The 15,173-nt window shown below is 39.0% G+C and overlaps 1 pseudogene; it reads right to left on the reverse strand.

The window, feature by feature from the left end:
- Positions 1-316: 316 nt before the first annotated feature.
- Positions 317-969, reverse strand: LOC110580181 (annotated as a pseudogene).
- Between the last annotated feature and the right edge of the window lie 14,204 nt (positions 970-15,173).

Genomic DNA, 15,173 nt, shown 5'->3' on the forward strand with positions numbered 1-15,173 from the left:
TAATGAAATGATTACAATCATAGTGTTAGCTAACAACTCCATCATGTCAAGTAATTACTATTTCTTTTGTTGTCAGACATTTATGATCTACTCCCCTAGCAACTTTCAAGTACATAATATAGTACTATTAACTATAATCATCATGCTGTACCTTCAATCCCCAGAACTTACTCGTTTTATAACTGGAAGCTCATACCATTCGACTAACATCTCCCATTTTGTCCTACCCACCAGCCCCTGGTAACCACCACTCTTACTGTTTCTAGGAGTTTGGCGCACGTGCGCGCGCGCGTGTGTGTGTAAGAACCTTTATTACTTATTTATAATAGCCTCTTATGCTTTTATGCATAAAAAAATTGTCAGATGCCTTTGGATCAGGTGCTTTCTGGGCTGGAGCTTTCTGACCCTTCTGAGACTTTAGACACACTGCCTCTGGCCTACAGCTTTCTGGGCAGGAACCTTCTTGCCTGCAGCAATCATCTTTTTTGCTGGAACCTTTACAGCAGCTGCTGCAGCTGCACCCTTAGCAGAGGGTGCTTTTTCGGGGGGGGGGGGATTTCTAGGAGAGCTTCTTTTTTGTAGTTTCCTAACTTCAAACTTGATTATTCTGTTCCTCATTTTCTTGGCCTTCATGACTTCGTAACGATCAAAAGCTGTCATCTTGGCTCTCCTTTCTCTGGCTTTCATCTTCTTGGCCCATCTTGTGGCTGTCCATTTTGTACTTGTATCTGTCTTCTGCCAGGCTTGTCAGACATACTTCTGGCTGGCATTGTGTGGGCACTTGAGGATGAAGTCAATGAGCTGCATGCATTGGAAAGGCAAAGCCGGTCTCTTTACCTGAGTGCAAGGTCCATCAACCAAAGGCCGTTTCTGATCCATAACATCTATAATCTCAACCAGCTTCCCTGCATGAAGTCCAAAGGAGATGTAGGTCACCTGGCCAACCTCCACAAAGCACCTGAACACCATGTTGGCAGCACTGGGCAAGAGAGGTTTGGCTTTTTTATATTCCATGTATAAATTACATCATACTGTATTTGTCTTTCTCTGACATTTCACTTAGCATCACTTCCTCAAGTTTCATCATGTTGTTACAAATGACAGGGTTTCCTTTTTTTAAAGATTTATTTGACAGAGACACAGCGAGAGAGGGAACACAAGCAGGGGGAGTGGGAGAGGGAGAAGCAGGCTTCCTGCAGAGCAGGGAGCCCAATGTGGGGCTCGATCCCAGGACCCTGGGATCATGACCTGAGCTGAAGGCAGACACTTAACGACTGAGCCACCCAGGCACCCCCACAGGGTTTCCTTTTTTGTCATGCCTGAATAACACTCCCTTGTATATATGTGGGTGTATATACAATAGAATGTTATATGTATAAGTATATACACACACATTCCCCACATCTTTATCCATTCATCTGTTGATGGACATTCAGGTTATTTCCATATCTTGGCTATTGTGAATAATACCACAATGAACATGGGAGGGCAGATAGCTCTTCAAGAACCTGTTTTCACTTCCTTTGGTTATGTATTTAGAAGAATTGCTAAATCATGGTATTTCTAGTTCCTAATTTTGAGGAAACTCCATACTGTTGTCTATAATGCCTAAACCAATTTACATTCCCACAAGTAGCGCGCGATGGTTTTCTTTCCTCCATATTCTTGCCAACATTTGTTCTCTCATCTTTTTGATAATACAGTTCTAACAGATGTGAGGTTATATCTCAATGTGGTTTTGATTTGTATTTCTCTGATGATTGGTAATGTTGCACCTTTTCATGTACCTGTTGCCCATTTGCAGGACTTTTAAAAAAATGTCTATTGAATTTCTCTGCCCATTTTTTTTTTTTTTTTTTTTTTTTTTTTAAAGATTTTATTTATTTATTTGAGAGAGCGAGTACATGAGAGGGGGGAGGGTCAGAGAGAGAAGCAGGCTCCTCGCCGAGCAGGGAGCCCGATGCGGGACTCGATCCCGGGACTCCAGGATCATGACCTGAGCCGAAGGCAGTCGCTTAACCAACTGAGCCACCCAGGCGCCCCTCTCTGCCCATTTTTAATTGGATTTTTTTTTGCTGTTGAATTGTAGGACTTCTTTATATATTTTGGATATTAACCCCTTATCAGATATGTGATTTGGAAATTTGTAGGTTGCATTTTCATTTTGTAGATGATTTCCTTTGCTGTGCAGAAGAATTTTAGTTTGGTGTAATCTCACTTATTTTTGCTTTTGGGATAATAACAATCATTACCAAGACCAAGGTCAAAAAGCTTTCACCAGGTCTTCTAGAAGATTTATGGTCTCAGTTTTCATTTTTAGGTCTTCAATCTATTTTGAGTGAATTTTCATGAGTGGTTTAAGTTAGGAATCCATTTTATTCTTCTGCATGTGGTTATCCAGTTTTCCCAACATCATTTATTGAAGACTATCTTTTCCTCATTAAGTATTCTTGGCTCCCTTGCCAAAGATTAGTTGACCATATATGCAAGGTTTATTTCTGGGCTGTCGGTTCTTTTTCATTTGTCTATGTGTCTATTTGCATACCAGTACCATACTGTTTTGATTACCACAGCTTTGTAATATAGTTTGAAATCAGGAGGTGTTATGCCTCCAGCTTTTTCTTTCTCAAGATTGTTTTGACTATTTGGGGTTTCCTGTGGTTCCATACAGATTTTAAGATTTTCTATTTCTATGGAAAATGTCACTGGAATTTTGATAGAGATTGCATTGAATCTATAAATGGCTTTGGGTAATATGGACATTTTAACAATATTAATTCTTATAATCCATATCTTTCTACTTGTTTTCTTAAGCAAACTTTAGTTAGGTTTCTTTGATCCCTTTTCTCAAGAGAGACTTGACTTTGGCTTGCCTTTACCAAGAACACTGCTGAGTCAGTTTAGCGAGAATTACCCACCCTTAATATATGGTCAAGTTCCTTATCCCTTCCCTTGATATCCTCATCTCCTATTTTTGAACCCCAGATAAAACAAGTAATTTCTCTACTCCTACTGTCTTGAATAAAATCTGCTGTACTGTTTTAACAAGTGTCAGAGTAGTTTTTCTTTAACTTTTAAGGAAGAAAAATACTAATTAGCCATACAAGATCGTAGTTTTACATCTCTATGAAAAGAGGCTAAGAATCAGTTATCTTTAATGCAGGTCATATTCCTTCCTATTTACCAAATGTGAGAGCTCATTTAGCATATTGGTTAAGAATCTTGGTACAAGTACTGACCTTGGGCAAATTTTCAAAACTAAGTATTTCCCTTGAAAGAAAAAAAAATATATCTTCTTTCCCCAAATTATAGGAGTGAGGGATTTGGGTTTTTTAGTACAAGAAACCCTTCTATTGGTATAAATAAAATGCAGTTTTATTCATCTGTAGTAACTTATTTATTGGAGGAGGGGTTGTACACAAGGAAAGTAGGAAATTTTTAAATGAACAGAAAATGGCACACAACATCCATACAAAGGAAACATAAAAATTTGTAAGATGAGAAATTACTTCAGGTGAAAATTTGTCTTCAAAATCAACCATCATGCAGACAAAAACACCTTGAAGCAGATATTCAAATACTCAGCATATAAATAGTTCCCTGGTGTCACTCAAGGCCAGGAAGAATCCCAGTGTCCCAGACAGCTAGAGTGCAAACACCCTAAGTGCAAGAGGATTGAAATAGAGCTCTCAGAGGGAACTCTCTCAGCATTGGGGCCAAATTATACAGACTGAAGCCTGTCCCAGTCCCAACTAACACATATTCAAAACAATTCTCCAAAGCATCAATATTCCAAGTAATGGCATCAAAGAACAAAGCCCAGCTTTATTTAAAGGAACAGAAAATACTCAGCACTCAATTTAAAATGCACAATGCTGGTCTCCTACCAGCTCTTACCTAGAGTTACCAGGTGTGCGATGAAACGAATACAATTCACCACTAGCAGGGAAATCAACCAATAGACACCCAACACGCCCCCCACCCCACCCTCAAAATGATGGTAGAATTGCTATAGAAGGACTTTAAAACAGGCATGAAAAACGGACTCTCTATGGTTAAACATAAAAGGAAACAGGAACATAACGAGATAATAGGAAGACACAACCTAAATGGAACTTGCAGAGTTGAAAATTACAATAACTAAGATAAAATATCAAAGCAGACACATAATTCCCTTAAAATCAGGAATTTGTACAGGGACATACCACCAAACAGTTGAGAAGTGGCAATAGGCGAGCAGTTAAGGTACCACAGTGCTGGGTTTCTATTCCCAGCTCTGAAATGACACCTGTGGATCCCTGTTCACGGTAATTACCATACCATGCCTCAGTTTCCTTCTCTGTAAAACGAGTATGGTAATAACACCTTCTATCAGGCTTGCTATGAGAGTGAAAAGAGTTCATATTTGTAAAGAACAGAGAAGTTTGCAGGGCACGAATTTTAACAGTTATAAAAATGTTTATGAAGTAAAATGAAGACAACCCAGCTATCCTTCCACAAACACCCAGGAAGCAAACTCCCTCTCAACTCACCTCCATTTTTATTCTTGACTTTTCTCTGCAGCAGAAGGGCCTGCAGAGAGCTGGTGCTTCCTCTGCCCTGCTGGAGTTCAGGAGTGTCAGGAGGTCCCAGAATGTTGAAATGTGCTTACCCTTCTCTGCTTCTGGCAGTCATTGAAGCAGATGGGAGGTCCGGCCACTATTTAAGGTAGTGGATATGACTGCTCCTCTTCCATCCCCCATTAGTGCCCTCATCAAGCTGGCTCATATTCCTCACCTGGGTCTCTGGGAGTCACCCTGTTCATAGAGGCCTTCCCGGACTGCGACATCCCTCAGAGGTGTTTCCCTGTCATTCTGTCCTCAACCTTGACTAACACTTTCTACAGTCAACATAACTTCTAGTAAAGTGTATCTCTCCCACTAGTTTATAAACTCAGCAAAATCATGGCTCCTGCCTACAAGTGAATTCAGCTGTAAAACAGCTTCCCAGCCCTGATTCTACAATGGAATCAGCTGGAAGGCATTTCAAAGGCCAACCCCTGTGATTCAGATTTAATTATTTTGGGCTGGGTCCTAGGCATTTGTGTTTTGAAAAACTACCTTGGTGATTCTAACATGCAGCCTAGGTTGAGATCTGCTCTCTTAGAGGAACAGTGTGTGTTTTGCCATGAGCTGCCCCTGAGTGCAGGGGCCTCCTCTGTCCATATCCACCTCTCTATGCTCCAGGCAGGTGGAGACTTCAGTAACTGTGAGTCACACCCAGGCTACAGATTAGAACAGCCTGAAGACGACTATCCTGATGAGTGTAATTTCTCAGAGATTTCTCACTTGATGATGAAGTTTGGGACCTAAGCATCAGTAGTTCTGAAGGTTTCTGGTAGTTCTAAGGTATCATCAAAGTGGTGAAATTACTCTTTAAAATGGATCTGATGGGCAGGAGACTTTCTTTTGCTTCCTGACAAAACATTGGTAGCTCTCAGGGAATCTCTTGGGCCCGAGGCAGATGACCACAGTTTAATCTAGGAAAGACTTCCTGAGATCTGACACTTATACATATGAGCATGTGGATTTAAAGGAAATAATTTCACACAATTTCAGTGCAGTTTGTCTTTCTAAAAAGGAGGAAATTGGGCATTAAGTCTTAAACCTTAGGGAAAAATCTTCTAATTTAGGATAAACTTTCTTTTCTCTTTTTAAAAAAAGTTTTTCTATTTATTTAATTAATTAATTAATTTATAAGTGATATCTACCCCTCAATGTGGGACTCCAAGTCAGGACTCCAAGATCAAGAGTCACATGCTCTTCCCACTGAGCCAGCCAGGTGCCCCTAGGAGAAACTTTCACAGTGTCTTTGTAAAACATTCTTCTATGAAATTTCTTGGATTAATTTTGAAATGAGAAGGGAAACAGGGCAGAATCTTGAGAGGAAAAGTATTTGAAGTTAATGAAAGTATAAAGTGATCCTGGGTGTTCCTGTGTGAAGGAAAATCACAGATTAAAAGTGTGGGTGACTGTGAAAGCTTGTGATAGTTGCTGATGGACCAAGGAAATGACTAAAAAGTATTTTATTTTTATTTTTTAAATCATTTTTTAAAGATTTTATTTATTTGAGAGAGAATGAGAGCACAAGCTGTGGGGAGAGGCAGAGGGAGAAGCTGACTCCCCACTGAGCAGGGAGCCTGATGTGGGGCTTGATCCCAGGACCCCAGGATCATGACCTGAGCTGAAGGCAGACGCTTAACAGACTGAGCCACCCAGGTGCCCCAGGAAGTATTTTATTTTCCAAGGTAAAAATGGAGTCTTTTCAGCTTTCTGAGTGACAAAAGGAAAAATAAAGACAAATATTATGAAATAAGGGAGACTGAGAAAGGAGAAATGTTAGAGAGAAATTATGGCACTTTTCTTTTAAAAAATATTTATTTGAGAGTGAGCCTGCGTGTGTGCACACTTGCACGCACACACGAGTGGGCAGAGGGGCAGAAGGAAAGAATCCCAAGCAGAGTCCCTGCTGAGCCCGGAGCCCAATGTGGAGCTCAGTCTCACCTGAGATCATGACCTGAGCTAAAACCAAGAGTCAAATGCTTACCAGACTGAACCATGCAGGAACCCCAAGAAACTATGGCAATTTCTACCTAAATGGTGTCATGTAAAGCTGAGACACCAGAGGAGACAAGGCTATGGAGACAAACACACAGTGATTCTCACTGTAAGAGAAGCCACCTTCCTAGGCTGAAGACAACAGAGAGAGAGAGAGAAAAAGAGAAAGAGAGTTCAATCAACCAGATTTCAGGAGGTGCCTTTCCATAAACAAGGAGCAAAGCTTTCCACCCTGGTCCCTGACTTTCCTCCTCAAGGGTCAATATTGGTCTCATAAAGGGATGTGCATTTCACTGTGATTTAGAGCTGCCTCTATTTTCAAGGATATGAGAGGAAACTTGTAAGCTGACAGAAAATCACCAATTTTAAATATATTTTTCATTACCAACATGAAATACAACTTAGGAAAATGCACACAGACAACATTTTGGAATGAAAGGGAATCTGGAAGGAATGGAGAGGAATGTAATGATATCAGTGTTCTTGGGTAGAGATAGCTGTCAACAGAAAAGAGGTTTGAGAAAGAGAAGTCAGAAATCATGAGTATGAATGGGATCCAAGGGGAGTTTTTGCTGAGCCCTGGAACTAGTGGAGTTCTACCAGTAGATAATAAGGAGTCACTACAGGCTCTGTAGTAGCAAAAAAAATATTTTAGGGAGAAGATCAAGGCTTCAGGAAACATGAGTCTGGAGTAGAGAGAGAATGGCATGTTGGGACAGATTATGATACTATTAGCCAAACTGAGAGGAAAGACTGATGGAGAGGTTAAGATAAGAGAGGAGAGAATAGAAGAGTGACTGACACATTTCCTGACAGTGAATATATTGGTGTAGAGAGGAGTTAGAGGCCCTAGGGGCAGAAATTGGCCCTGATGTCTAGGAAATGGCCACCACCCACAGTGGGCACTGAGCATCAAGGCCCTGGTTTTTATTTATTTATTTATTTATTTAAAGATTTTATTTATTTATTTGAGAGAGAGAGAATGAGAGACAGCATGAGAGGGAGGAAGGTCAGAGGGAGAAGCAGACTCCCTGCCGAGCAGAGAGCCCAATGCGGGACTCGATCCCGGGACTCCAGGATCATGACCTGAGCCGAAGGCAGTCGCTTAACCAACTGAGCCACCCAGGCGCCCAAGGCCCTGGTTTTTAAATACAAGTACTGTTTCTTAGTATCCCCACTTCATCTGTGATCTTGGACACACATCTGATCTTCTCTTTGAATCCTGGTATCCTCCACTGAAAAGGGGGGCGGGTGAGAAATCTTACATGTGATTGAGTCAGGCTAATTCTGGACAGCAGACCTTTTGATTAATTCAAAGATTGGGACTTTGATACCATCTGCCAAGTCCCTTCAGCTGTACCTAAACTAGTGTTTGATTGGATAATTGGGAGAGGGTGTGATTGGCTTCAACTAGCGCAGGGGTTCAAGGATTCTGGGCCACATACCCCCAACTCAATAAAAGATTGTCTCGTGGGGTGCCCAGGTGGCTCAGTCGTTAAGCATCTGCCTTCGGCTCAGGTCATGATCCCGGGGTCCTGGGATCGAGCCCCGCATCGGGCTCCCTGCTCAGCGGGAAGCCTGCTTCTCCCTCTCCCACTCCCCCTACTTGTGTTCCCTCTCTTGCTGTCTCTCTCTCTGTATCAAATAAATAAATAAAATCTGGGGCACCTGGGTGGCTCAGTTGGTTGAGCAACTGCCTTCGGCTCAGGTCATGATCCTGGAGTCCCTGGATCGAGTCCCGCATCGGGCTCCCTGCTCAGCGAGGAGCCGGCTTCTCCCTCTAACCCTCCCCCCTCTCATGTACTCTCTCTCTCATTTTCTCTCTCAAATAAATAAATAAATCTTAAAAAAAAATAAATAAATAAAATCTTTAAAAAAAAAAGATTGTCTCGTTTCTGCAAATGCACATTCCTGACTTCTGAATTTTCTTTTGACTTCACTGAGAGCTTCTTGTTAAACAGGAAGAGCTGAAACCCCAGCCTCTATATAACAGTGCAACTTCACTCTGGTATTAAAATAGCCCTTTCATTAAGGATCTTTCCCATGGACAATGGCAGTAGCATTCTCAGGGACACCCCACTTATATTGCTTTCAGTGTTCAGATCAAACCTCCTTATACGGGTTTGGTGGACAGAGGACATTGCTCCAGGGGTGGAGGAAGGGCCTCTGAGCCCTTGTGGTAGTGTGCTAGTCCTGGCCAGATGTGCCTACAGCTGAGTCTGTCAGTGAAGGTTGGGTTGGATCTCCCATGCATGTGAGCCTCTGTCTGGGATTTAACACAAAAGTAGTGCTTCCTAACCAACCCTGCCCCCAGCTGCAAATGTTAATTTCTACCCCAGCCAAAGATAAGGGGGACCCTTTAGTGACCCATCAGCCAATTGAGTTCTCACAAAGTTTATATTCTCCATGGGTAAGCAATATTGTGCAAGGGCCTGCATTACTAGTTATTCTAGTCATTGTTAGAAGAGTGCAAATAAGGTTGTACATGTGTATGTAAATGATAAAAGTTGTTCATGAGAAAGATTTGTGAAATTGGAATCTGAAGAACACAGAAGTAAAATAACTTTTTATAAACTTGACTCAGGCAATGTAGAGAAACAGGTCTAAGGGGCACAATATATCTAAAATAGTTTTCCTTATATGCCATTTATTCACATCATCCAAACTGTGAGTGCTGAGGTTAAGAAGCATCAGCTCACAAGAAGTGAATTGAGGCCCAGGAACATTAAATAATGGGACTTTGTTCACACAGCCAAGAATACTGATAGCATGGTTTCACCCTATTGATTCCTTTACTTACAAGTTTTCCCTGTGGTTAATGACCCTCCAGACAGCAAGAATTTTAGGGAAATGGTGTGAGAGGGGTGACGGATCCCAAGTCACCGGAAAGCTGAGCTCCCTCCCTGCCTGTTGGCCTCTCCATGTGTATTTGGGTCCCATCCAAGCCCTGGCTAATAGCAGAATTGGAGATCCTCCAGTTTAACTTCACATTTTATATTCATTTTGTTGGTATTGGGAAGAGAAGGACTCATGAAATCCCTTGTCTCTCAAGTGGAATTGGGATCCAGATTGAAATTTTCAGATTAGGATCTGGGCCCGAGACAGAGAGGGTGGATGACTGCAACTGAGGATGAGGTCTGCAGAGAGAAAGGCAGGAATATTGGGCAGAGAGATCCCATGAAGGGCTCAGTGCAAGGCTCTCATCCAGAGCATGTTGGGGGGCTGGTGGTGGTTGGAGAATAGAAATAGGTAAAAAAAATCTGGGAAATGACAAAGTGGGAAATAACAAATAAGAGTATACTGGACATAAGAAAACATTTAAGGAAAAGACAAAGTAATCTTAGCAATTAAGACTAAATAAGAAGGCAAAGTAGTATAAATTCAACTGAAAATATAAAAAAGGATTTTAGGCAAGGTATGTATACACTTATGACAACAACAAAAAAGAAAACAAAACCTTAAAGAAATAGCTAAAAGGATTAGAGAGAATAGTGATTTTTAATGAAGAAAGGAAACAACATTCAACATATGCATACCTGAATTCTATGCAGAAGAAAAACAAAACAATGCAACAGAATCAATATTTAAAATTATTCTCCAAGAAAACTCCATGTAAATAAAAGACTTTCAGTGACATATAAAAGGATACCTAGTGTATCTGGAAAAGTTGATTTAGATTTGTCATCTCCAAGACATATTATGGTAAAAGTATTTGATTTTAAAGATAAGAAATTTCCCTAGAACATCAATAAAATACAAAGCAAAAGTCACTTACACAGAAAAATCATTTTGACCTCAGAATTTTTGACACTAACATACAAATGAAGACACTACAATAACTTTAAAAAAATCAAAGAAAGAGGTGATCCAAGGATTATATTTCTAGCTAAACTGTTTTTCAAGTATTATGGTTATAGAAACACAGATTTAAATACACCAAAACTCAGGGAATATGGTATCCAAAGCTCTTTCTGAGTAATATACAAAAAAATTGGGTTTCATACAACCAGGAGTGGGTTATGAAATTTTTGGCAAAAAAAATTTAGAGGGACCATTGAATATATTTAATTGTATGTCTAAGAAAGTAAAAGGTTAAAGAATGAATTGTTGTTTGCCTTGACATTAAAAAGTAATAATGCTATAAAAAGGAGAAAGGGAAGATAAGGAATTAGAATAAGCTCAGCAGCGGGCACTTAAATAATAGGTGGAGTTAGTGGATATCATTATAAGCTGGTAAATCAAATAGTAGAGAACTAAGTAAGGGATAGTGGACTAAGGACATTATTAAAATGTTATTTAAAAGGCAATCTTAGGAAGAAGACCTCAAACTTTCATAAATCATGGAAGAAACTGAAAAAGAGAAAATAAAAGACATTCAGAAAGCAAAAGTATATATAAAATGCTATACCCAGTTAAGAACAAACATATCAACTATATCAATCGAATGTGCTTAATTCACCTATTAAAATACAGAACATTTTAAATTGTCTTACTAACCAAAAATCAACACAGTAAGATAAAGTTGTTCAATAAGACTAAAAATAGAGGGATGGGTGAGTGTATATGGGACAAATGTATATAACAAAGTGAAGCTAACTAGAAACCAGAGGTTTTCATCATCTAATGCTTTTTGGCCTGAATTCCACCTCACCTTAGATTAGGATGAAAACCTCAAAGTATTACAAAACAAAATATAGGGTGATATAAAATATGAATATGCAGCACATAACAGCAATTACATAAAGCAGAGGCTGCAGGTGGTGCAAGGAGAAATCAACAGAAACACATAAAAGACTTTAACCTTTAAAACACTATGTTTAGTCCAAAAAAGGCCAAGCAAACAAAAATAAGTAAGGATATAGTAGATCAAAATAACTGTATTAAAGTAGATTTTATTGATATGTGTTGGTATATGTTTAGATGTGAAACTTTACATGCTTAATATCACCCCACACCTGTCAGAATGGCTAAAATCAACAACATAAGAAACAACACAAGGTGTTGGAGAGGATGTGGAAAAAGAGAAACACTCGTGCACTGTTGGTGGGAATGCAAACTCGTGCAATCATTGTGGAAAACTCATGGAGTTTCCTCAAAAAGTTAAAAATAGAACTACCCTATGATTCTACAATCATACTACTGGGTATTTACCCAAAGAATAAAAAAAACACTAATTCGAAGGGATACATAGGCTACTCCTATGTATATAGTAAAGTTATTTACAATAGCCAAGAAATAGAAGGAGCCCAAGTGTCCATTGATTGATGAATAAAGAATAAATATTATATATATATAATATTATTCGGCAATAAAAGATGAAATCTTGCCATTTGCAATGACATGGATGGAGCTAGAGAGTATAATTTCAGTCAGAGAAAGACAAATGTCATATGATTTCACTCATATGTGGAAGAAACAAAATAAAGGGGGAGAAAGAGAGAGAAAGAAATCAAGAAACAGACTCTTAATTATAGAGAACAAACTACTAATGGTTACCAGAAGGGAGGTGGGGGGGGGAGGGATGAAACAGGTGATGGGGATTAAGGAGTGCACTTGTCATGATGAGCACTGGGTGATGTACAGAGTTGTTGAATCACTATATATTTTACACTGGAAACCAATATAACACTGTATGTTAACTAACTGGAATTACAAACTTAAAAAGCCAAATAAAAAGAAACTTTATGTGTTTATAATACAAAATATTTATATCATAATAATGAGACAGTGATATCTTATTAAAGCACTCATTTACTTTTTATAAAATTGATCATATATTAAGTAACAAAGAATGCCTTAGTAGTTCCTTAAAGTAGAAATGAGGCAAATAATATCCTTTTATCATAATACAATGAAACTATAATTAATAATAAGAAAAAAATAGCCCTTCCATCTTGGGGAAAGTCTCTGTTATACAACTATAGGGGGGAGGATAAAATAGAATTCAAAATTGTAAAATTTTTAAAAAATAAAAATAAAAAAAGCAAGGAGATAAAATAAAGCATTGAAAACATCCAAATTTAAGAGATAATGTGAGAAAAATAAAAGTAAATGCAAAGATTTAAGAAAAAAAATGTAAGAACAGGGTTAGTGATGGATAAAACAGAAAAAAATTGAATAAACAAGTCAAATGACTATCTGGAAAGAAAAAAATAAAATAGACAAAAACACTACGTAGCCTAATAAAAAGAGAAAAGGAGAAAGTACAAATTTACAAATTGATAAATGATAAAGGGTCATAGCCACTGAAACAGAAACAATTCTAGAAAACTATGAGAAATTACTGTATGGATCCATACAAATATATTTGAGAACCTAGATAAAGGGAAAATATACAATGAAAATAAAATTTACTAAATTTTACTAGAAAATTTCCTATTTTATCTATTTAGAAATAGTTAAACCAAGCTATTCCCATGAAAGAAATAACACTTTTTAAAGAAACACTACTTAAAATAGCACCACATCCAGATGCTTTCATGAGGAATTCTGACACTGGTGACTAGATAATCATAATCATAAGGTTACTTATGTTTTTCAGATGGAAAAATTTTAAAATGCTTTTAATGAAGTGTATTAAATTTAATATGCATACTGATAATAATAGCATGTAGGCATGTTGATGTGAAATTACAAATGAAATATTAACAAGTAAAATCCAGCATTACCTTAAAAATAATAAGTACATAATAAACCAGTGAAATTTATTCTGGAAATGCAAGAATAGTTCAATATTAGCATATCCATTTGTGTACCTCAGTCCGAAAGTCAGTAACATACTGTAATTTGATGTGTAACTACTTAGTGGTGTTTCCAGTGGTTCCTGCCAGGGATGACTTAATGGGTAGGCATCCAGTGCATCCACACAGGTATTCATGCTTAAAAGAGCCCACGCTTGGTTTAATGCTCTGCTGTGGCCATCTTAAATTCTTAACTTCTTCACAAGGGGTCCCATATTTGGCATAGGCAGACCTGGAATTGGATTCTGGCTCTGTCGTCCATTATCTACCCATCCTTGGGCAACTCACTTAGCCTGGCTATACCATGCTATTGTGGAGTGCTATGGTAGGGATGGAAGTTAGTAGAGGGTAATGCTAAGTGCATAATAAGTGCCATAGTATATGATAGATACATGGTAATTATTATTGCTACTGCTGTGGTGGAAGTGGTAGCTATTCTTTGTGGCTAGGTTGGTGTTTTTTGTTTTTTTTTTTAACCAAGGTCTAGTATTAGTAAAAAGGAGAGAGTAGGCAACTCTGTTTTGAAGTATCAGAGATTACAAGGAAAGGAATTATTATTATTATTTTTTTAAAGATTTTATTTATTTATTTGAGAGAGAGAGAATGAGAGAGAGAGCAAGCACATGAGAGGGGGGAGGGTCAGAGGGAGAAGCAGACTCCCTGCCGAGCAGGGAGCCCGATGCGGGACTCGATCCAGGGACTCCAGGATCATGACCTGAGCCGAAGGCAGTCGCTTAACCAACTGAGCCACCCAGGCACCCAGGAAAGGAATTATTTAGCTGAGTCTTGAAGGCTGAGCCCCATCAGCCATGAAGAAGGGCATTCAAGATGGAGTGAAGAGCAAATGTAAAGGTAAGGATGTTTGCAATCCGATGGGCTTCTATGGGGGGTTGCATGGTGGCCAGGAGCATGGATTTGGGTTAGAATCTCACCTCCACTATCTGCATGACCTTGGGCAAATCACTTCACCTCTTTGTGTCTTTATCTTTAAAAACTTGTGATTGTGATGATAATATAGTACTTACAGGGTTATTTTGAGAATTAAGTGAGTTTACGTATGCAAAGTACATAGCAGAACACCTAGCAAATTGTACATGCTCAATAGATAATATATTATTCAAGGAGATCTGGGTCAGACAAGAAATTTAAAAGAACTAGGTAAGGGCCAGCTCAGACGATTAGTGTGCCACGCTAAAGACCCTAAATGTGATGTTGAAAGTAATGGAAGGTAATTAAAGTGTTTAAGCTCTATTTGACATGATCTCACCTGTCTTCTAGAAAATTGCTATGAGAGCATTATAGAGATTTAAAGAATTATGGAATAAAAGTTGACTTCCAGTTACCACTGCTTTCCCTGCTGGCACATCTGACAAAGACAATTTCAATTTCTAGTGTAAACAATAGTCAGCATTGAGCAGATAAATTCTCAGCTCAAGAAAGTGCCTTCTGGCCACAGCATCTGTCCCAGGAGGCACCCGGGTGAAGGCTCAACTGTAACTCATATCCTAAATACCACTTATACCCCGCACCCAAGAAAGAGTCAGAATATGCTCTAGTTTGCCACTCCTCATGATATCTCTTCCAAACCAACTCCAGGCTTGCGGAGTCAGAGCTAGAACCTGCTGAGAGCTTTAACACTTCCACTCCCATGATGCCCAGTTGATGTCCTCACCATTTGCTATTGCTGCCAGAGGATCCTTGGATGTTTCATTCACAGCAGATGTAATGGCAGCCCATCAACAATGTTTATTGAGCACCCACTGTGCTTAGAGCATAGAAGCAAGGCTGCAGAAAGTTGCCACAGCAAAGGAAGCAGTGGGAGATGGTGGTACCTCTT

Source organism: Neomonachus schauinslandi, chromosome 2 (genome assembly GCF_002201575.2).
Source record: "Neomonachus schauinslandi chromosome 2, ASM220157v2, whole genome shotgun sequence".
Taxonomy (NCBI): Eukaryota; Metazoa; Chordata; class Mammalia; order Carnivora; family Phocidae; genus Neomonachus; species Neomonachus schauinslandi.